A 26,505-nucleotide genomic window follows, 5' to 3' on the forward strand; every position below is an offset into this window, starting at 1 on the left:
GTGTGTGGGCCATTTTTGTAATCTGAAATTGTACCGTCAACAATGTCATAAGTCTGACCTTGTCCGATTGTGTCGATAAATTGTGATCTTTTGGGAGCGGCCACCCTATGAGAAAAACGGTAAGACCCACCTTTCGCCAGGTACACTCTATGGTCTTGACCCATGCAGTGAACGGTAGGTGTTAGGGGAGAACCATTTGATTGGGGGGGGGTATGGAGGAAATGGGTATGGGAGCAAATTTTTTTTTCCTGTCACAGTGACAGCAATTTTTTTTTTCTACTGTCAGAGCTTTGTCAATTTTTTTTTTCAAATGGAGTAGCATGCAAATTTTTTTTTCTTTGTCATCAAGTTGTGATGCGTTGTCATTATTTACAGCCTGAACTCAGAAATTTTGAGTGACGCCCCCCCCCCTCAACCATGATGAATTTGAGTAACTCCCCTCTCCAACTCTAAAATTTTGACTGATCTCCCCCACTTAGAAAAGTTAAATACAAATACATGTATTTGTAAAGTTTACAAAATACCTCAACAGTAAAGACCAAAAGTACAGGGGGAACATGCAGAGGCTTAGGGGGAAAGAGTCACAGGGGCTTTCCCCTATCTTGCATGGAAAGTTTTAAGATATTGATGTGTGCAATGGTGCAGTCTGGTGCAATCTGAGAGGTGTTTTTTAATTTTTTTACTATGTGAAACTGTTATAACAACCCCAAGGGGGAGAGCACGAGAGGGGGTTTCCCCCTCTCGTATTGGAAATTTTGGGAAATTGATGTGTTTAATGGTGCAATCTGAGAGGAGTTTCAGGTTATTTTGCACTCGGTAAAACTGTTTGAAAATGACATTGAACACTGCAATATTTTTTTTACATTTTATGCATGATCAGTGTTTGTGTCACAATATTCAACAACCAAACAATGACAATACAATTTGTGAAAAACAGTTCTGTTTGCCAGAGACTGAAGATAAATAAATATACAGGAATGGAAAATCTTTGACCTTCTTGTGTCATTTCTCCAGCTGCCAGCTTCTAATGAAAAGCATGAATATGGTATGTTTAACTGTCAAAATGGTCATTGAACTGAGGTAAATGAAACATGTTTCTGTGATAATAAAGGATGAATTCACAACAGTTCAATTTTGTCCTAGATCCTGTGAAAATTTTGAGAAATTGATGTGCGCCACGGTGCAGTGTAGTGCAATCCGATAGATATTTTAATTTGTCTTTTACTGTTAGAAGACCAAGGGTGGGAGAGCACGAAAGGGGTGCCCCCCTCTCGCATTGAAAATTTTGAGAAATGGATGTGTGCAATGGTGCAATCTGAGATGTGTTTCAATTTGTTTCGCCAAAAAAAATTGAGTAACCCCGCCCCCTTCTTCCTCTCCACATTTTGAGTAACGCCCCCTGAAGTTTTCAATTTTTTTAGTGCATGACCCCCTCCCTTGTATTTCATTATATTTGTTGTTCCTCAATTTTTCATGGTCAACTTGTACATCTTCCTAATATATTTATATTGAGAGAATAATATATTGATTTTCACTAGTTTACTGACTCCTGTCTTGTGTGTTAAAATTTTCACAATTTACAGAAGTCAAAAAGTCCCCTTTAGATAGTGCCTATGCCATTGAGATATTGCGACAGAAATCTTGAAATATGATTTCTTGGGTCAGAAAGGGAAGGAAAACATTGAGTGTACGGAGGTGTAAAGTAGACCTATGTAGTGCATGCTTATATCATAAGTGCTGGGAAAAAACATAAGAATTGCTTGTGGTAAAAACATTTGCGCCGCCTATGGCGGCGCGCCGGCAAAGAATATATGAGAATAGGGTTTCCAAATTTTGCTAATTTCTGGTGCATTGTGACAATTTTTTTTTTCACTTCTGTCTGTTATGACAATTTTTTTTTTCTCAGGCCATGACAGGATCAATTTTTTTTTTCTTCTATCTCACCTGGCAACAATTTTTTTTTCTCAAAATCCTCCATACCCCCCCCCCCCCAAAATCAAATGGTGTTCCCCTAATGGGATTTTCGCAGCGCATGTTGTCTAAGTGCATGCGAATACTGTGACGCTGCCTGCTCAGCGTAATCCCTTGTCTCAACCGCCAAAATCTACACCTGTGCCTCTCGTACATTTTTATTCCAAAATTTCACCCAAAAACAGGAACTTCACGACCAAGATATTCTACACACAAGGAAGATCATATTATAGGAATACTTTTCAGGGATAAAAGAAAAATCGTGTTTTTATCTCAAAATACCAAAACAAAGGCGGAAAGCTACCTTAACTGTCTGTAAATGTATCTACAGTAAAAAATGATAATTGCATTATCATCTTTGTATTTATTGTGCAAATTCATTGTATATCACATACAGGTTGACCAGATTTTGAGGACTTTACACTCGAAATCCTTTGAGTTAGTGCAGGATTATGCTAGGGAGTGCTTGCACATTACAGTCCCAACTGCACGATTGCTGTAATGAATACAAACACCGTGTACCAGAAGATAAGAGGTGAGGTTATTGCTAGAATAATATAATTTTAAGCATAAGTGTCTGCCCAGAACATATCTTTATGTTTATGTTAAACTTCAAAATTTTTGTAGTAATAGTTCACGTAAAGATAATAACTATATATGTTCAAAATTTAGGTAGTTCATGGAACTCTCCAAAAAATCTTCTTTGAGGAATAGATGTGGTCCGCGTCCACACTTGCAATCGTCAAGCCCTGTTCCAGGGCCAACCAAAATTACAGTGTCAGACCTATGAACAGCTCAGAGTTCAAAATGCGGACATCGACAACAGAATACGTTTTAGACAGTTCTTGATTTTCTTGCGTTTTTGTGCACAAAAAGGCCCAATCTGGGTGCTAGCCAGTATTTGAACAAGCGGGGACATCTCCTTTATATGTTCGATGAGCCCACAAGAGAGAATACAACAGTCTCTCATAAGCAATTGGATGACATATGGTCTCATTTGCGGAGCAAAACCTGGTGGGAAGATATTGTTTTGGGAGAGCGTCGACTGGTTCCTGGACTAGCTGGCCTGACGAATCCACATACCGTTCAAAATTTAGACCCAATCCAAATTCTATTACGTTCCTGGACACCCCTTCAAGCCTTGACCAAATTGGGCCGGTCCTGGATCGACCCAATGTGTCCACATTGATTATTTTGAGCTGACTTAAAACCAGGAACGGCCTGAACAAACCAATGTGAACCAGGTTACAATCACAAACATTGCAGTAAAATTAAATTGAATTTGTTATTAAACCTAGCAACATTTCCCAGGCTGAAAGTGACAATGCTAAAAAAGTCTCTCAATATGTGATTCAATGTATTTCTATTGTTGTTTTTACAACTTCACATTTAGTTAATGAATCAAGTTTTAGCAAGTAATATATATGTAGCCTTAAACTGTTATAATTGTTTATCTATTTTTAATCAAATTATTTTTAAACCATAATATGTATTGTCATTTCAGGTACAAGAGCTGCATGAAAAGTTGCTATGTGGGTATGGCCACTGGTGATGGCAACTGTCTTTTTAATGGTGTGATCTAGCACACTTCTCTGTGGATCTGAAAGATTGAGTTCTCTCCTCAGATTGTTACTGGTCTGTTTGGTATTTTGCATATGCCACATTTTGTAGATAAGGTAAGCTACAATATGAAGGGACTGATTCTTTGTACCAGCTTTGTCATTCTCTCATGGATTTGTTCACAGCAAAAGTTATCATTAATTTTGTTCGAGCACAACATTTGTTCAACTTGATACATAATTTGTTTTCAGGATTCAACATCTGTGTTTGACCCAAGGGTGATACACAGATGTTGAGGTGAGAGGTGAGGGGGTGAGAGGTCTATATGATTTATGAAACACGTATAAAGTTGATCAGAGTTCTCTGGCAGGGATACAAATTTCAACTTTAGTGGTGAGACTCAACAAATTATTTTATGGGCAGACCGCATGATTTAATAAGCAGGTTTGATGCGCTCAAATTTTAAGACATCTGATAGACAAGGCAGGCTGTAGCATTTTAAAGTGATTATCAAATCGTTTAACTTACTAATGGTGTACAAAAAGGTGTTAGATGGATTTTACATCATAAGCTCTTTGTGCATGTACTGGCAAATCATTAATTAACCATCATGGTTTTCAGTGACAACACTAGTACTTGCATAACACTTAATGACCTTGTGACAATAACTGTGATTTTTTTTCACTATTGAAATAAGCACACTGAATATCCTTATTAATTAATTTTATTTTCATTCTTTCTTCTTCCTTATCTGTGAATTAATACATGCAGTTCAAAGAAAGCCTGAAGAACATCAGGGGTCAGCCCTTCAGTTTGTTCAGGCAGTATGTGAAGATACAGTGTTGCATAACATAAACTTCAGTAAACTGACTGTTGAAGAGCTACTTAGGTGTGCACTTAGGGAAAAATCCCTGCTCTGTCTAAAGAATTCAACTTACTCAGGTGAAGAAACAATGAACATTTTTAGCTCATATTTGGTGTATGTATACCAGAGAGAGATTATGGGATCAGCTGGTGGCCATGCATCATCCCTATGTGTATGTGGCCATCGCTTTTTGCTTGATGGTCTCATATTGTTTGTCAAGATGTATAAGCAGTGCACTTGTGCATCTTATTACATGCCTCCATATGAGTGCAAATCAGTGCATTGATTTGAATATGAACATCCAGGAAGTTAGCGGGTCTGTGAACGATGTACAGACCGGTTTCCATAGTTACCCATGGAAACCGGTCCAGTGAAGCCAACACAAAAACTGTCCAGCCGGAACTATTTTTTCATTGAACTTGCGCAATGGGTAATTTTCGCTGGAAACACATTCAAAATGTCATAATGATTTAAAACAAAAAAATGGAGACTGGGCTTTGTATTTAACATTTTAACAGTATTTAATTCATACTGATCTGTTCATAATTAGCTGCACCGTACTTTGCGCGCTCATCACAGGGATTAGACTGTTAGTAAATGTAAAATGTCGCAAAACAAAAAATTACTATGTTGCATGTAGGACACTATATGCTCACATTCGGTTTGAATTGGTCCATTCAAGAAATATTTAAACCAGAAAAACAGGAATGACAAAAGCAAATAAGGTCTCCAACTTAGGTACTGGAGGTCATCTTTAGGAACATGCATATCAACTTCTATAGCAATGGGAGAAGCAGATCCTAAATACATAAGCAAATGTCAACAACAAAAAACAGAGAAGGCTTGATAAAAAAGAAAAGGTGGGAGTGGGCAAAAATGCACAAGGGATCTGGTAAAAAAGTAATGCTGCATCATCGATCTTCTAGACCCTACCCCCTCCTGAATATCAAATGTTCCAGCCCTTGGTATTACATAAGACCAAATGACAGGAAGTACATTTACAACCTTGGAAATTTTTAATTAATCCCATGAGTGTTATCATTCTAATGTAAACAGCACTTGTAAGTTAGTTACAGATAGTGAAATGCCTTCCACTGTGGGCGGTGATTACAACATCTGGAATTATCCTGGATCCAAATTTCTCATCAGTTCTTGTATGTCTTACATAGAAAAGTTGCAAAAATTGGTCCAAAATGAAAAAAATCACCTCAGCTTTGTTTTCTGGATCAAATTTTCCTACAAATTGGTACCAAATATGACAAAATTATGTTCACAGCCTTCAAAATTGTCTCACAACATATCCTGGGTTGGTGTAGGTCATTTAAGGTCACAACTGAGAAAAGTACCTAAAATATACAAATTTTGGGGTTTCCCAACACTTTGAGCAGAAAATTTATCTAATAACATCTTTTGGGACTTTATACCAAATTACAAAGCTATCAAACAAGGGACTTTATACCAAATTACAAAGCTATCAAACAAGTAATTTTGAGATAAAGTTTTCTTGACCAAAACTGACAATATTGTCTTAAAAATACAATTTTTTATATTTCAGGACAATTTCCACATATCTAACTATTGTCATCTCTGTACGTCTGTGTACCAGATATGAAAGCTGTCTGTCCAGTGGTTTTAAAAAGGAAATACTGTCTAAGGTTTTTTGACCAAAAATGACAAAATTGCACAAAAATAGTAATTTTCCCAATTTTGTCATAATTTCAACAAATTAGAAGAGTAACACCCTTGCAAAGAGACAACCCAAATTTGAGAGCCATTGGGCTGGCGGTTTCAGAGAAGAAGAATTTTTACTGAAAATGACAAAATCACAAAAAAAATTCAGCAAAAATACAAAATTAAGGATATCTGCACAATATTCATAAAACTGTATAAGGTTCACCTAAGGTACTTGCACACAAATTTTCAAAGCAATCAAAAAAGCGGTTCTTGAGTTATTAATTCTTAACCATTTTCACATTTTGTAAGCTCATTTGCATAATTTTGGCAATGCAGACTTCATTTGAACAAAATCCCATCTATAGCCCAGGATGCATCCACACACCAAATACCAAGCTGAAACGTGCAGCGGTTTGCGTGTTTTTGATGTTGACGGACATACTGTACATACATACATACATACATACAGACACCATCGACTTCAGCCTATACGATAAACTCACATTGGTAAAACCAAATGTGAGCTAAAAATTACTATGTTGCGACATTGTCACCCCCCCCAGGTCTGACGTACCATAACGATCAAATTCCCCACTACCAGGACACGAAGTGCGATCAACCCTGTTGCCCGCACTCCCTTGGTGGAAAACATTGATAGGTGAATGACATTCAAGTCTGAATCACACGATTCAAAAAGTCAGTCATCATCTGCATCTGTTAGAGGTCTTGACGGAGAAATTCCCATTATTTATTCCAAATTCCAGTCGGTCATATCGACCGACATGTTGCTAAAAACTTTCGGCCCGACGAGAAATCTGTCAGTCTCGGACCATCAGACCGACGTTAATTTCACACACTGACTCACCAAGTTAAGGAGCGCCTGTGTTTGGCGCGCAGAATACGAAAACTTCCCACTTGTCCGTCTTCAATTTTATACATTGCCGCGCGTAAACTCTGTTGAAAGTTCGATGACTCCTATGGTTGTACCACGCCAGGGGGGCGCACACCCATACACTCGTAACATGTCGAGTTTTATACTTTTCGTCGTTAGGCGCAGGTAGTTCTTCATTCAAACTGCGAAATATTGATAAACATACAAATTTGCAATATACCTTAGAGTTAAATCAATCAAGATGTGCCAATTCTAAGCCATTTATTTGTTTTCCTTCTGCACCATAAAAGCACAATCTGCATAGGGTATGTGACGGGGGTCACGTATCAATGGCGTTTGAACATGGTGTCAGGCAGTTAATGGAAGGGCGTCAATCACGCGCTCGACCGACCGATTAAAACATACAGAAAAGTGCAATTTCTGCCGAAAATAGAAGAAATTAGCGCATGAAAATATTCTAAATTTAATGACATTCAAGTTAGGGGTTACCGACTCCAATTTTGTTTTGCAAAAATCTCTTTAATTAACCATTTACCACCGGAACCTCAAACGGGGGTGCCAACGACTGATGGAATAAATAAACTTTCATCTCTCTCGCGAGACTGAAACGGGAATTTCAAGAATCGCATTTTTAGTCAAATTTCGGGATTTTTATCACACAATTTGTATACCACCTTGGAACCCAGGGGAAACAGTGGGTTCACATCATCATGAAATTGCACTTTTGTGTTTTAGGGTAATTTTTAAGATTTCTTTCTATACTAAAGTTTCATCTTATGAAAATACTGATGTAAAGTTTGTTTGTTACACAGGTGCTGTACATGAACTGTGCTGCAGACAGTGTACCATTAAACATTCGGCATATAAAGATACCACACAAGCTCAAGACGTCTATGACTGCAGGATTGAAGTTGTGAAGGTAAATGGTTTTTATAACTATTTTTTTTTCAAAAAATGACCATTCAAAAGAATGTGCTCTTTGGAATTTTCAGCTCTCAAAAATTACAATAACTGAATACATTTTTTGACATTTCAATACAGTTTCTTCAATCCAAGACAATTTACAGTTACTGTAGTACATATTACAACAAGTTGCCACTTTAAAGTCAGTCTTTTCGTCACCTTGATATAGTCTAGTCTTTTTATGGAAAAATTGCCTGAGGCTTTACAGTCAAAGTATTTCAAACTTTGGGTTATCTTGCCAGTATTTTCGTTCCCAGCCTCTCAACACAAGTGTTACCACCATCGATAATTCTGGTGCATACTTTGAATTCATACAGAATGAGGCTTGGTTGAATTTTCACACTTCCAAACTGTACCGTAGCTTAGAGGGAGAGGGGTTGTTGAGTCCAAAAGCAATTAGTTGCTTTTACCATGCACATGTTCTAATTATCCATGGTCCCTTTCAGTGCATGTGCCTTTAATATGACACAGTAGGAAAATCACTTCTAGATTGAAACCTTACACAGCTTTTATACTCATATTTATATGTAGTTCTATGAAGTACTATAATTTTCACTGATGTTACAAGATAATGATAACAGGAGATTTGTACAGAATTTGAATGTGTCATTTTCTTTCCAACCAGATTTAAACATGGAGCAACAACGTGCACATGTATGCCATGTATGTAACAAGAATTTGAGCAGCCATGAACGTCTTTGTTCCCACTTGACCCACTGCACATGGGCAAGGTAAAAAATTATTTTTATATATATACACATTTTCCTTTAACCTTTTAGTGGAGTCAGCATTGTCAATAATGACAAAAAACTTTTTTCAATTTATCAACATGTCACAATGGACTCACTATACAGGAGCAGGGATGCCTTTTGTACCGGTACATATATCAAAGTGACATGAAATTTAGGCATGCAGTAATCATTAGTCAAGTATTTTTCCATGACATAGATTGCTTATTCATTCGTTATGCTTATTCATTCTTTACATATGATCCTTTGTACATAGTAATTGTTTGATCCCATTGTGATTGACAGTTCTTCTCTGGTACTGCTTGTCTCCAATGAGTGATCAAAGTGGCAATGTTGATTTTAGATAATTACATTTTTAGTGTATGATATGATGGTACTTATTTTAGGCAAAGTTTACTCACTGAATAACTGATTGTACTGTAACTGATTGTAAACGCAACTGATCGTAAAATGTCACTGCATAAATTGTGAAGAAAGTTCATATTCTGATTTTAGCATACAACCTATAGCTATGATCTGAAATTGCATGCTTTTTTGATAATTCTGGATCCGATAGGCAGGCAAAGGATCAGCTGCCGGGTGGTAAATACTTTGACCCTGATGACCGTCTTAAAGAACAAGCAAAACATGTGAAAAACACTAATACTGTGTCTGAGAGAGACTTTGGGAGTTTGGATTTGTTAGTTAGAATGAAAACAGCTGGTACAACAATATGCTACGAATCAATCATAATGTGGACAAACAATAAAACATCTCTATGGTTAAACAGCAAAACAGAGAGTGAAAGATGAGAAATCATTGTAGTGCACGGAAAAGTTCAAGTGAAATAAAAGAGTTGTTCAGAAAAAGGAAGATTAAAATCAAGAGCATAAAATAAAAGCACTTGAAGAAAAACGATTGAAAAAGACAAAAAGGGAAGAAAGGGAAATGATTACAAATTTGAATTTGACAAAGAAAATAACTGTGTGGAGGTCCATGGTCTCTCTCAGACATAGATAATAATATCAAAGAGTTAAGAGAAAAAGACAAAAGTGACAGAGAAATAATAGAAGTGGTGTGGACACAGATTCAGTTCAGATTCAGTTTATATATGATACCAAAATGCAAAGGCCAAGGGCATTGGTTTCAGAGGAGCAGACTGGGGCATCAGTATACATTGATTGAAATTACCATTTATTTGAAATTTAATTTTGCAGGAAAACGAAAATGCTATTGGAAGTGAATCAGTAGACAAGGAGGAAAAAAAACGTTACATTATGCAAATATAAATGAAATGAAAGATGTTGTGCAGAGTGAAAGAGAAACATAATACACAAAGTCAAAAAAGCAAGAGAAAAACTTGTCATCAGCCAACAAAAGGAGCTGCTACCAGTGTATGTAATGATCCCGGAAAACTCCTTGATAAATCAGTCCTCCACCAGTGTTTTGATGATGACCATGTTCCCCAGTGGTACGAGGTAAAAGTTATCAATATCATTTCTTTAAATTCCTTAGCGACTAAATATCAAATTAAATATGTTGAGACTACTAGGCTATATATGACAAGAGAGATGATTTCAACTTTAGTATAATCAATTTTCCACACACCATCAGTAATATTCCACTCTCACCTGCTTATGGGGTATACATTTCCCAGCTTATTGGATATGCAAGAGCATGCAGTTCATATATGGTGATTTTGTAGAGAGACATGGCTATCTCTCTTACAAATCAAGGTTACACCAGAGCAAGACTTGTCTCTACATTCAAACGCTTTTTTGGCAGGTATCGCAAGCTGGTAGATAAATACAATATCTCTCTTCGACAAATGATCACTGATGGCATCGGTGACATGGGGCCTTAGTTAGTGACCACTACCTATCTGACTTACAGATTGATATATGTCGGGTGCCACATGTGGGGCAGGATGCGCTTACTATTTTCGAAACACCTGACATCACTTCTTGGTCTTTTGGCCAGAGGTCCATATATCTTTTTTTCATGAATTTGACTTTGTTTGTGTACCGTCTATTTACTGTCTGTTCTGTGCTGTTTTGTGTCTATGTTTACAACTATTGCCTTACAAATTTTGACCTAGTGTTATTGGATTATGGATTGGTATGATTGCGATTATTATACACCAGATGACAGTTACGTTTTGATTTGTTACGTACGTAATCTAAAAAAGGGGGACTTAATAATAAAAGAGTAGAAGGGCTAGTATTTAAAATCAGACAATGCATACTAAAATGCTGAGATTCATTACAGTTAAATTTATCTTCATTTAATTTGATTTCCGCATTTGCAAGAATCCACACGACTCTGACTCTATAAATAACATGTAAAACATGTATAAAATAAATTTCTGACATGATATGATACACATCGTTGAAGGAAAAAGGAGTGAAAGCTGTATATGTTGTAAGATATGTGACCTTTGACCTGCTAATATTGACAGCATTATAAAGTGAAAGTGACCTTTGACATACATATTTGCATAAAAATATTTTTGGATATGATTATTGCTATGACATGTGAAGTACCTGCAACGAGAACAAGAAAAGTGCCTAGGATTCACTAGGTCAATGTAACTTTTAAACACGAATTTCATATTTCAACACATGACCTTTGACTTAGCTGATTTGCATAAATATGTAATTGTATATTCATGTTGATGACCTTCCTTTGTAGAATTGCATACATGTATAACATGCCTGTAATGAGAACCATACATAAGAATCTTAGTTTCATTCTTAAAAACATAATAAAATCGTATTCGTGAGGTATAAATTGGTTAAAAATTTATTGACTGATTGATTGACTGACTGACTGACTGATTAAAATAATAGGAATTGGGTAATGTAATTCACAACTGAAATATTTTGTACCAAACTCTTACATATGCAGGAAATGAGTTCCTCCAATGCAACTTTCACCATTGCATTATAATACATGTAACTCTATGGGGATGGTACCATCCATAGTACTGCATATATAACAGGACCCATGGGGAGGATATGTCCCCTTTGCCCTAATTTCAATGTAATTCAAATTGTCATAACTTTTGACAGAATTGGTTAATTTTGATCAGCTAAACTGCATCTTACTATTTAAAGTATGCTCTTCTATTAATTCCACTCGAGAAAAGAATTCCCCCTAGTAAAATAATGTATTGAAATCCCTATTAAATTAGGAAGGAGCTTCCAAAGATTCTGAACAACATTATTTAACATTATAACATGCATAGCTGGAATCAGGCAATATGATTGGCTGGAGCCGAGGTTTATATTCTCAACAAGAAGACCTGTGCACCGCGTAACATTTTTGAGCTCGCGCAAATTTCGAACGCCAACTTGAGAGTTCAACGCGTCGTAATGTCGAACAAGTCTACGGCTTCAGATTGATTTTGATTGTTAAATTTTAGTCTAGTGCAGCTTGATGAACCAACAAATGAAGAGTTTCTGTAAACCTAAAACTAAAAACGGGATATAAAGCCTCTGGGGTGAAAACTAGCATATTTGGGTGAAATATGCTAATTTTCACCCCAGAGGTCTTATATCCGCAACCAAATATCCTCCGTTGCCATTTATAACCTCCAAGTAAAGAGTGGAGTTTATGAATATTCTGCAAAGACAAAATACAATTGTTGTTTCAAAACAAAATTATAACAAATCAGAACTTTTCCAACACATATTTGAATGATAATGAGTTCCAGAGGAGGTTGCAAACCCTGCAGAGATCGCCATTCTTTTCATCAAGGATCATTTATGATTGTAAAACCAAAAAGATGTGAATCATATATGTGAATGGTTTCCAAAGAAGGTATATTACCATTTTTCATAATAGCAGTTTGCTGCATGGTGTACCTTATACTTATGAATAATATCATTTGTAAATGATTTGGTATTAAAGTGTACTGTGATCACAAAGTGCTATTGAGGGAGCTTGAAAATTGATTTTGATGAAATTAGTTTTCCCATATGACTAAACCTCAAATTTATGGCCCTCTCAAAGCTTTCAATTTCATGTATAAACATGGAAGAATACTACATTGTAAGTACAGATTTCATTTCAAAGTAACTTGCTTAAAAGTTTACAAAGCTTTTGTTATTTTATTGTAGAGTCTATCAGAATTTTTTGATAAGTTAGTGTCATCTGTGGTTGATAACGACATTTATATGTAGTGGCTTGGACATAAAACTTGCTAGAATTTGGCTGATGTAGTCAAAATTTGTTGACAGTTAATAGGTCTTACTCAACAGTGTTACATCAGTCTTTCTTGGTCACCATTTATTTAACCATAATGTATACTCAGTTTTGTCAAAAAGAATTGTAGAATAAAAGCAAATAATCATAAAATCCTTGTCTATTTGGTTTTATTTATGTTATATAGTCTCTTTTTTCCCATCAGCAATCTACATTTATAAGATAATGATTGACAGTAGTCTACAGCTAATCAATCAGTATCATTGAAGATGTTATGGAGATGATATGTCTTTGTTTCATGGTCACTTGTCGTAAATTTTAGTCTTCAATTACTATGACTCAATAACAAATGCTCTGTCAGTAATCAACAAAGAGTGTGATGTAATTGATGCTGAGATGAATATGTTATGATTCATGGTCTATAGTTTTAATATTTCAGACTATCATATTTACAATGACAGCAAACAATGGTAACTGATTTTCAACTACAAATGATTGTCTAAACATGGTCATTAGATGGTCTTGACCATCAAATATGGTCAAATCTATCTTAATCAGTAGGACAATGATATAAATATGTTTCATGGCCAATTTCTTCCTTGACCAGTTCTGACCGCGTTTAAACAATCATTGATTGTCACAGATAATCATTGTTAAAACATGTTCATTCGATGGTCCAAAAAACAGTGACCATCAAACATGGTCAAATCATTTATTATGAGGTGATGATGATATGGCTGTGCTTCATGGTCGCAATTTTTTCCATGACCGTGTAATGACAGTTTATCATATACCTATGCCCTGTATTGTGTTTGTACTGAGTTCAGTGACATGATTTATCATGTTTATTTGCATGTCAATAAAGTGATACGCCTTGCTGATTTGCAAATGAAAGGAATGATCAGCGCGTCTTTCTTTCATTCAATTGAATATTTGCATATGAAAAAGTGATACGACCTGTTGATTTACATACCGGACTACTTACATGGTGGCCCCCTAATCAAAACAAACCATGGTGCCCGTCTATGATTTTGACTTTGACTACGATATCATGTCCGATCTCCAAAAGTGGCAGGGTTTTGAAGCATAGGAAAATGCGGGGTAACTAAATAAAACACATGTGTCGATATCGGATTAACCTGCTCGCAGTGCTACCAATTTGAACAAATTAAAGAGCAGAGCATCACACCGTACGGGCACTGACAGATCGATGACAGACCGCTGTTCCGTCCGTGCATATGCACAGACGCGCAGACGACAAGCAAAAGTGCTATCGGACATGTCAAAGGACCGGCAAAAACTTTCAAAAATATCATGTATTCATGGTAAATGCGTTCTGGAAAATAATACCAAACACAACACTTGCATGTACCGTACCGATTCGGTAGATATCCTACATGTTTGATAACAGAGTTCAAGCATTTCTCTGCTCAACCGTCAATGAGCCAGCTGATAGATTACGTCAGACGCTAGTATATCAATCCGCCTTAGCAAGATGACGCAAACAAATGTAGTCCATCAAGAAAAACCACAGTGAAACGTATCATATTTTAATATACGAGATTTATTCATTCAATAACGTGGGCATAGGTATATGATAAAGAGGTTATCCCTCGATATCACCTCTTGGTAGGGTCATATTGCTGCTCGTGCGGTTGTGGGCCGCATCACACTCTTCTTCAACTCGTGCGATGCGGCCCACAACCGCACTCGCAGCAATACGACCCCACCAAGAGGTGATATCGAGGGATAACCTCATAGTATCTATCATGACAGATTGTGACCATCAAACATGGTCAAATCATTTACAATGAGGTGATGATGATATGACAGTGTTTCATGGTCATAATCTTCAGTCAGTCATCATCAAATCATTGTCAATGTGATGACCATAATATGACCATGTTTCACTGTCATTATTTTTTTTTACCATGTGAAGACCATGTTGTGACAATGAGTAAACGTCGGTTGATGATTGTCAAAACATTGTCAGTTTGGATGACAGTCAGCGGACATTGTCACTGATGGTCAAAACATCATCGACCATGGTTGACAATGTAATGGCACGTTATGATGGTCACCAGGAAAGCAGGGTCCGCCATCCGGGCCTCGTCGCCCCCGCCATGGCAGTACATAACCCCGGATTTCGGCCAAACACTTGTCTCAGTGTCGTTCCTTTGCGTGAATGGTACACAATAGACCACATTGATTTCATCTTCTCGATACAGCTTGAATACTGTTATTCAAATGTAAATCTTCAACAGCAGTGAGAATTCATTTATTATACACATACTCTGTGATAACAACTTTAATTACTGCAGCATAGCTCAAAATAGTCCTTATTTAACTATAATAACATTTCTCGGTTTTCTTTGCAGAAGTGCTGTCAAATTGGAAAATGTGAAAGCTCAGTCCCGCAAGACCCTACAAAGAATGACATACAATGTGCAGTCTTTCTATTGTCAAGAAGCTGAAATTTAGCTACGACACCAATGTCAACAAAACAGATACTGCAGGAGTATCAACCATACAGCATATCATTGACACTGTTGCACCATATTAACAGGTATGTACTTTGTTTTCCTAGGTTGTTAACAATATCTGTAGTTTGATAGTTATTTTCAAATTTTTCATCTAAGTATTGCTCATATCCATACTTTGTCAAAAATTCACCGACTCAGGAATTTTTCAATTTAAGAATATAGTCTTATTTTCAACTTTGAAAAGTGTTTTTGCATACTGCAAAGGCTTACTAACACTGCATAAAACTGGACTCACATCAGTTTAATTTTTACATCAATGCTTTTCATTTTCATCCATTATTTATCCTTCTTTAAGGATTGCATTCTAAAAAGTACATGATCTTCATTCCGAAATCATATGCATCTTTCAATTTGAACACAACTTAAAAATTTTGTTAGTTTTACTTTTAGGCAATGCACTTTGCTACTTTCATATAAATGCATAGACGTTTTTAATATGCCACCCGTAACATACAGTAATCTATTTCTCTCAGACTGGTACTATTGCCACTGCGATCTGTCTTGGAGAGCAGGATACACACACACTCAGCTCTGGTGAAGCAATGCACAGTGTTACATAATTGGTGATCAAACTGCAAGTATTAAACTTGCCCTTTGGAGACCATTCATACAATGAGTCCAAATTGGAAACACCTACCTCTTCAATAATATCTCAGTACGATATTTTAGTTCTAAAAAGAGAGTCACAACAACACCAGATTCTAAGATAGAAATGGCACCAACAAGTATTTCTGATTTAGCTAGAGATTTGACAGATTGATGAGGGAAAGACATGGGGCAACTACACTTAATCTGGAGAGCTCCATCATGTTTAACATGAACCATACAGATATATAATGGCTGGATGGCCTAGATGATGTTGATAAAATCAAATCCATGGACCAAGCTCGGAAGATGATGTCCAAAGTGATCGCAAAGTATAAATAAAGGAGAAAGCTGGTGAAAGAGAGCATAGCTCAGCGGTTGGTGAAGAAAAAACTTGAGAGAGAAGAAACCCAGAGAAAACGTGCACAGGAAAAGTGACTAAAAATTGATGAAGTTGCAAAGTTGGGTGGAGAGTGGAAGACACATCAACAAGTAGAAGAGTTTTTCCAGTCATCCACAGGCAAAGAGGCCAGGCCAGCACTTAAATGGCAACTGAAATATCACAAAACCGTCCTGGGAACACCAGTAGATGATAAATCTCTGTTCCAGCAACAGAAAAGGGGGCATATGTTATCAAACACCAAACTCCGTGACAACCTAAAATCTGTCATTACCTGTGCTGCTGCCACCTATGCAGATCCAGTCAGTGCTGAGCCAAGTGAAAGTGGAACCATAGGCATTTCACAAGATGACAGAAAAGCTAAACTCCAGTTGCTGAAAACGAAACTAAAAGAACGATTGCAATTAACCGAGGCTAAAAATGAACGTTGGAGAGAAAGTCACGCCAGAAATTGTGAGAATGAACCTCAAGAGGAGGAAAGTACTAGGGATGCCTGGTGTATCAGTGGTAGAAAGAGAAAAGCAAATGAGCTTGTGTCTGCAAGGAAATCAAAGCTATCACGTATAACTCCAGAGTATCTGGTTGGCAAACATGTCGAGCATACCTTTGAGGATGAGGAGCATCCTGGTACACTGGTCGTATATCTTGGAACAATAATGAAAGTTGTCCATAAAGCATCTGGCCGAAAGCAAAATAACTAAGCTATTGTTGAAATTTTTTATGACATAGAAACAAATCCTGAATGTTCTAGTGATTCAGAGGACGAGGATGATGATTTGCAGACAGTGTTTGAGTATCCATTGTTAGAAACTACTACAGTAATAATGGCTCATTGAAAATTGTTGACGATTAATTTTATTGGCCAATGAAACCATGAAGAACCCTGTGAAATATACATTTTTTGTCTCTTTTGCCAAGAGACGGTGGCATTTGAAAAAATAGTGACAACATCACTGTTCGCTCCCATATAGTTATCAAAACAAGTCAACAATTGTATGAAACATGGACATACATATACAGACAGACTGACATACACAGACTGGCACAGAGTGATGACATTGACCCCAAGTGTGCCTTGGCTCATGGAGATAACGAACAGCTGAATGTTATGATAAAATAGTTAATTAAGTATAGACCTATACAGGCACTGAGAGTGAATATGTTACAGCAATTTGATTAGTTGATTAGTTTCTTTTCCTTTTCTACTCCTGTGATAATCTTTAAGACAATCAATCTGCAAGGCAGTTTATGTATTGACAAATATGTTATCTTTTACAAGTACACAGTAAACTCTTTTTGATTTTTCATTTACAATATTTGACAAAGACTGAAATACATAACATGCAACCAGTGTTTACACTTTGCCTATACACCAGATACATGGAGAAATTTCAACATACAATCATCAACTCAGAAACCCTACACGGAAAAGTAAACATTGTTTTCTTCCAGAACAGCTGGTGCATCAACATCTGGAACAACTTACAAACTTAACCAATTACACAAGGATGATGAAACAAGAGATAAAGTTAAACTGTGGTGAACTTGACCATCCCTTTCAAATCCTTACCTAACTTGACATCTTAAACTAAAATACACTGCATGGTTAATTGCGCACAAAAATACATCGGGGTGGACTATTTGATAAGGGACGGTGTCTGGAAGATCGATGAGGTACATTACAGTATCTTTTTTATCCGATCCATTGTACATTCTTTTTTCCCCACTCTCCCATCTTTTCGTTTTGTCAAACCTTCTCTGGCTGAATTTTTTATTTATTTGTTTGGAATTTTTTCAAAATCTGCCAGGATTTTTTTACTGCATTTCAACACCAAATACAGTTTACCATATCAAATGCTTACTAAATCACCACATTATAATACTCTTAGTTCCAGTAGGTATAAAATTACCAAAAGAAATCTTAAAATACAAAATGGAAGATATCCCAGTAAAACTGAAAGTTTCGCAAAGTTGCCCCAAAGATTCAAAATTCCGGATTTCAACTTAATTTCAATATATCTTATTAACAAAAACCCTAAGAACGTGTTTACTAAATATCAAAGCAATCAGACTGGTAAATTTTGAGAAACAAATTTTTTGACCAAAATGAGAAAAATTGCCCCCAAAAATACAAAATTGCAGATTTCATCCTAATTTTAAATATATCATTTAACATAAACCCAAGGAACCTGTACACTAGATATCAAAGCTACCAGATCACAAGTTTCAGGAGAAAAAGTTTTTGACCAAAAAAGGGAAAAATTGCCCCAAAATAAAAAAATTGCCAGTTTCAACATACCTTCAATACATTATATTGGGAATAATCTTAGATACCTGTATACCAAATATCAAAGCTATCAAATCAGTAGTTTTGGGATAAAAAATTGTTTTATCAAAAATTATGAAAATTGCCCCAAAATTACAAATATGACAATATCAATACAATTTGCACAAGCATGACTGAGGTCATTCTGAGGAATATGAATATGAAGTTTCATAGCAATCAGATGAGCGATTTCAGAGAACAAGATTTTTTGACTAAAAATGGAAAAAAATACCCTAAAAATACAAACATGCAAATTTCATCCCAATTTTTGCACACATACTTTAGAATACCTAAAAAAATCTGCATACCACGTTTCAACTCAATCTGACCACTGCTTACTGAGTTTTAGCCATTTGCAGGATTTTTCCTTTTTTTCCCCCTCATTTGCATATTTTTGGCACTGACATGTTCATTTGAACAAATTCACATCTCCACCCCTAGGTGCACCTGTACACCAAATACTAAGACAGTAGGTGCTACGGTTTAGGAGTTTTTGATGTGGACGGACATACATACATACATACACACATACATACATACTTCATTTTTCCACCTTATATGAATACCTCCCATTTGCATATATACATATGCATATTATATGGGAGCTAAAAATGCATTGGGTTGAGTTATTTTACTATGATGATTGCTTTATCTCCCATTCATACATCTACATCATTTGAGTAAAATTTAATTCTGAACAAATGAGAAACAAACTTATGGTGAAGTACAGTACTTTATATTCGATGGATGTCATGGACAGACATTGTTGCATTCACAAAACTGATGAAAGGGGAAAAATGTTCGTCTTAATAGTTTTCTATAATTTATTTTAAGCATCAATTTACATGATTTCATTTGAAAATATTTGTGTGTTTATCACTATTTTCATTCATTATTTATTTATTTAATTATTTACATTGCTACTTACATTTTTATTTGTGAAAGCAAGTTCATTATTTACATATTATTTACATATTCATGTTTATTTACATATTCATATATATTTATTTGTACACATCAAATCATTTACATTACTTTATTTGGTTTGTTTGTTGATGTGTGAGTGTCAAAACACGCTAAACCTACATGTCTACCTTTCAGGGAAATATACAGATGAAAAATTATGCATATATAAATACACTAAAGCAACAATAATGTATGCAAAATTATGCAAATATGCTAATTTGTTTATTTTAAGTTATTCCATAGAATAGAATTTCAATAGGAGAATCAATACCTACGCTGAGAAGGTAGACATAAGGCCAGCAGTTTTTAAATATTCAGTCATTGCATAATGTATCCCCCCCCCATAATAACCCTACATTGTCTTAAAATGGGGCCATATTTGTGTGTCCAAGCTAACTAGTGTATTGTCCTGATTAATGAAGAAAAAATATTCAGAAAAATTGCTATAAATCGACTTCTGATGAACAGATTTTGAAAATTTAAATTGCATTCTCCTCTGCTGTCAATTTTACATCTAATCACACTATTTCTGTGATGTTTAATCGACTTTCAAATTTTGCCTTAACCTAGCTAGTGAAAGTGACGTAACTCCACGGTCAAGAATAGATCACTGCATTGGTACTTACATCGATAGCAACTCTACTGCATGCTGTGTGTAGGAATGTATAACACAAATCGGACATGATACAGTTTTATTGTCGTCTCACTCTCAGTTGTCGATGTCTTAATGGTGGAATAAATGTTTTCGGACTTGACGGAACTACTTCTTCAAGTAGTGTTGGATTTGGAGCGAGGTTTTAAGTTATTTGCTTTTGTAAGTTTCAGTGCTATGTGTCTAATATCGCTGTTACAGTAAATCATGTCAAGGTCATCAAAGTCTCAATCCTGTTTGTAGCAATGGAAATTGTTTTACCATGACTTTGCAGTTACTGCTTTAGATTGAAACTCAACATGTAGTCAAAGATTTCTTGTTTTCCATATACACTCCATTATCAATCAATAAGCATCAATAAACAATCTTACATATATATTTTCAGAGAAGTTAATATTTGATCAAAAAAGGGGAAATTGCCCCAAAAGTGCAACTACAAAAATTTAGCCATGCTTTGAACAAAACAGACAGAGGTCAACCCTAGGATCATACACTCAAAGTTTCAAAAAAAATGGACAAGTGCTTTCAGAGAAGATGAATTTATTTTTTTACCAATAACAGGGTCTTACATACTCAATTTCAACCAAATTTGGTTGGTAGTTATAAATTTGCCTGATTTAGTTTTTTACTTCCATTGTTTATTTTTGACACTAACATGTATTCATTTGAATGCTTGGTTGAATCTGTATGTATTACCTGTCAATCCTCCTCATAAACTCAAGAAACTGCAGCATGTATTTTGTGTACAGGTGCACCCAGGGATTCATATGTGAATTTATTCAAAAGCACATATCAGTAAAATTAATGCAAAATGAGGTTAAAAAAAGGCAAATAGTACAAATTACTAAAAGTCTGTGACCACAAGCCATATTTAGTTTAAACAACATGGTATGCAGGTTCCTTACGTGACATTTTCAAAAAAAAATCTTCTTTACATGTCCAATTTTTTGAAACTCAGCATCCATGATCCCAAATTTCATTTTTAGCTACTATAGACTACAGTCTATAGAAGCTAGTACTGGGATAGGTATCCGTCCTGCATCAGTCTGTAGGTATGTATTTTCCGTTTGTGAGGCGTCCGTACACTCAAATATCTTGAGAACCGCAGTACTTACTGATTTGATATTTGTCGTGTAGATGAAAAATATGATTTTGAGAAACTCGTTTTGTTAATTTTTTTGATATTGTTGAAAATATGCAAATTGGCGCCAACAAAGGCGTTTTTGGTGAAAAATCTTCATAACCGATTTGGTTTACAGGTCCCTAAGATGACCTTAGTGAGATAATTTCATACAGTCATGAGTCAGGAAATACTTAATTATCTTCCCCAAAATTGCTTATTTGATTAGGTATGCATATTTTTAGTGTCAATCTTAATTTAGTCCCTGCAAATTGTGGTGAAACTCAAATATTTTTATGACAATTTCCAATGCTTACACTTTCAGCTTTGTTCCTACTGTGAACTAACCTGCAATGTTGTTATTTTGACCCTTTAACCACCATGGTTTGTTCCAAATCCATTGTTTTCTATGGTAAAGTTGGACCTGTATACAGAGCATTAATGCCATTCAGAAGGAAAGCAATTTTTCTTTGTCACATCTAGGAATAAATGAATCTTTAGGATAAGGGAATCCGACCAATCAAATGTGAGCAACACCACATCATTGGCAGTATTTTTGAGCTTTGCTACATACATTTGTTAAGTAGAATTAGTATAGTTTAGTACAACTTAAAAGTACAATAGCACACAATTATTAGATATATTTATTAGGGTAATATGATAGACTTGTATGCTTACATTTTATCTAATTATAAAACCAAATAATGTGTGAATTGACCACTTGAGTACACAATCACCACCAGTTTCTTGGTTAAGAAATGCTTTCCTTTTAATTAATATTATATTACATTTACATATTGCTTAAACTCATAAAGTGCACTTTCTGTAATAATGGTTTTCTATTCTGTTATAACAGCAAAGTACATGAAACAGAGGTGACTGAAGCCAGTGTGTTTGCTCACTACACCGCTGGCTCCTACACAGCCGCCGACATCTGCGGGATGGAGCGGTTGTTGCTCAAAACTATGAAATACAAACTGTCCACGACACCAATTGCAATTCTGCTGCATTTGATGTGGGAGTTATTCCCACAAATACAGGAACCCACAAGATTAGTCACAAAGGTGAGAACTGTAAACTGCATGCACTTTTCATTCATAACATACTACAATGATATTTGAACAAGTCATTAGTGTCACATTGACAAAATTCTTAATATTGTTGAAAAATGATTTTGAAGTTACAATTTGAGCCTCCAATAAAGCTTTCAGGTTTTGTTCACTTGACTAATAAAGCTGGAGAAACAATATGCATCACAACAAGAAATATTTCCATGCTAAAAGTGGCTTTAAAAAGTTGGTGCATCAAACTTTCCTGGTACTGAATGTGGAGTAATCACAAACTAAAATGCCAGCACATATACCAATGATACCCTGCAAATGTAGGATATCACAGCACAGGTACAGCTGGCTATCATCTAAACAGAGATTTACAAATCTACAGTATGGCACCGTCCCTCCACCCACCGTCTGGAAACGCAACACGTGCGCTATAGTTTAAAGGTGTTAATTGCTCTACAATTGGTACGAAGCGCGTTACGGATGTAAATGCTTGCTTGGGGACGCCATCGGCAGCGTTTGGCAACATCTTGCAGTGCAGAGTATTTTTAATTATTCATTGTCATGTCTTTGCTCCTCAGGTAACTTTGTTACCATAGCCAGGATTTCTGCTACAACTGAGAAACTGTGTTTATTGAGAGTAATTTCTTTTTAGATTTTCGTCTATGATTTTCCGTGTTTTTCCGTTGAATTTTCGCCTACCAAATTTGACCTCGCTGGGTAGGAAGAGGCACCTTATAGTACGAAAGTTTTCCCCCCTGTCACTTGTAGAAATAAGAATAAATCGAAACGACTTTGGCGTGATCAATCAGCGATGGGGATTTTAAAATTGGTAGTATGCGTCTTTTTGTCGTTTACTCTGTTCTGTTGTATAAAACGCCCGAGTTTTCGACGATGCATTTGTTGTTAAAAATCAAGATGGCGGCCACCATACGTCGGCCATGCGTTTTTTGAACAACGAAAATTGCCAATCAACCCGTAAAATTCCCCGTGAATTTTGACTTGCGAGGTGTATACCTTCCTAAAAGTTTATTTTCTAGAATCGATTTTCATTCTAACATTACTCGAAATTTATGCTTTGGATGTTTCGGAATGCTGTTGAGTTTGCCGCGACGCCATTTTGAAACTTCGATCGCGCACGTTGGTTCTTCGGTCACGAAGTGTTTTCCTCCCTTCCATGTTTGAATCTAATCCAACTAAGCATATTTCAGTCATTGAACATTTTCGATAAATTTTCGATATTTTACGAATGGTGAGACACTTATTTTGATGTTTTTTCGTCTGAAAGGATGATTTTTGGGATAGTGATTTTGTTTGTGTCTTTGTTTATCCGTTTTAAGACTTAGGGGTACAATCGCGTACAGTTGTCTAGCGGCGATTCCTTGCAAGCTCAATCTGTTTTGGAGGCCAAAAGAGTACGCAACAGCTTTGAAAAGAAATGAATTTTTATGTATAAAAATGTGAAAGAACCTTGAGGCTCCTACCTCAATATCGAAACGTTTGTGTTACAATATCGACAAGTTTATTCAGCAAAATCGCTGTAGTGAATAGCGCAGTGTATTCTGGTCATTTTGGTTAAAATTAGCATATTTTTCATGCAAATTCACGTACTTGTCACCTTTAAGGTGTCAAGATTCACGGATTTTTTGTAATTGATATGTTTACCTGTAACATGCATCGGAACAAAGAAACAGGAGCTGTTTCCAGACCGGTGGCTGGAGGGACGGTGAGTATGGTTTTCTTCGTGATGTCTCTAAGATACAAATAAGTTGTGAACAGGCAAAATATTTATCCCTGCTAGGGTATTTGTTGTTTCAATGGATTTTGACCAGCAGTCTAAAGGCTGATAACTTTAACCTAGTCTACAAAGAAAATTAATACTCTTATTAGAAATGTCTTACATTGCATGATTGATTAAAACATGCAATTTTTTCTTTACAACTTATACTTGGGATTACTCTCTCCAGTTTTTCCACATTTTTTGGACCTATTCGGCGATTTATAGATTCACTTTTGACCTGTAACTTTGTGAATGTTTGCTGTACCAAGTGGTGATACTTCCGTCAGATCTAGCGTATTATCGTTGCTGATTTTACCATTGACTTTTCTTGTTCAAGTCGTAGTACAAGGTTGAAAACTATAGCATGGCAGCCCGATGCTCGTTTTCTTTTGCTTGTCGCACCTTTAGTTCTGCTCTGCGGAATGCAACCAATCATATCCGAGAGCCTTTCAGGCCACGTGGGAGAAAAGCTGGACTGAAACATCCCAAACCCACATTCCGAATTCCAACTATTGTTAACTACTATCGCACCCGAAAGAACTATCACGGACATACTCGGACTTCAGCATTACAGCATATTCCAACATTCAAACAGGTGGGTGTAATGAATCAACACGCGTCTACCATCAATGACGTCGACGGTGTTTACACCGAAAGTCATCAGGATTCGATACAGATACAATCTTGCAGTGACATCTCCGTGTGTACAGATTTTGGGAGCATTAACACGGTGTACAGATTTTGGGAGCATTAACACAGTGATGAACATTTTTCAACGGTCACCCAAGTTGCGCTCAAGTAATCCATCAAATCTCATAACTGTACATCGATAGTCTTCTACATTCATGCCTCACAATATTCAGTTTACTCTATGGAATGCATGCTCTGTAGAAAAGAAGTTGCCATCCGTCTCTGATTCTATAATGCAAAACAAGACTGATGTCTTCGTGGTGACAGAAACATGGTTCAAGGATCTCCGATGATAACATCGCAGCACGTTTATCGTCTTCTCATAATGGTTACACCATACACCAAGTACCACGTTCAAGAAAAAAGGGCGGCGATACAGCAGTTATTACTAAATCAAACTTAAAGTTTATCAAGAACAAGACTGCAGCCTTTAAGTCGTTTGAAGTAATGGATGGTAAAATAGATTGTTTGTCAACTGTAATTAGACTTGTTGTTGTTTATTGACCGCCAAGGGAGGCCATTACTAATTTCTTAGATGACTTTGCCAAATTACTTGAGAGTTTGATCCACTCACAAGGGAGAGTGATTATCGTCGGCGATTTTAATATTCACGTGGATGATCCGACTAATAACGATGCTGCAAAGTTTATTGATCTACTCAACTCTATGGCATTGACACAGCATGTGATTGGTCCTACTCACAGTAAGGGTCACACTCTGGATCTAATCATCACTAGGGAAGCTGACCCATGTGTTTCTAACATGAGATGTGACTGGCTTTTGCCATCTGACCATGCGGCACTTCATTTTTTGACTGCTTTTACACGACCACTCCCACTGAAAATAACTAGGTCTTCAAGAAAGCTTGCGAACATCAATATACTGGAACTCCAACAAAAACTTACATCATCACTGCAATCGGTAATTTCAATGAGTGCTGTTGTCCAACTGATATTGTAAATTCTTACAATAGTGCTTTAATCGGAATTATGGACGATCTTGCACCAGTTGTTAACAAACAGTTTTTGGACAAAGCCCGTGCTACCTGGTTTACAGAAGCATTCATCAAAGCACGCCAGGATCTTCGGCGATTGGAGCGACGATGGAGGAAATCCGGACTTGTTGTAGACGAACAGATTTTTAAATCGGCTCGTTGCATGTATGTGAGTAAACTGAGGGATGCTCATGCTACCTATCACCGAGACCGTATTGTTGGTGCTGATACTAAAACTCTTTTCCGCATCATTGATAGTATCATTGGTACGAAGGGAGCATTGGCTTTGATTAAACCTGATATTGACCCTGCTATATTACCAGATGTTTTTTCAGAATTCTTTCGATCCAAGGTTGATAGAATTCGCGAGAGTTTGCCATTTATTCAACCATCAGACCCTTTCACATTTTCAAGTTTTAGTTTGTGTCGTTTTGAGATAATATATATTGAGTTTGTAGTGAAATTAATAAGTAATTTACCAGTGAAATCCTCTACGCTTGACCCAATGCCAGCTTCTTTGTTAAAACAGTGT

Source organism: Ptychodera flava, unplaced genomic scaffold (genome assembly GCF_041260155.1).
Source record: "Ptychodera flava strain L36383 unplaced genomic scaffold, AS_Pfla_20210202 Scaffold_97__1_contigs__length_338755_pilon, whole genome shotgun sequence".
Classification (NCBI taxonomy): Eukaryota; Metazoa; Hemichordata; class Enteropneusta; family Ptychoderidae; genus Ptychodera; species Ptychodera flava.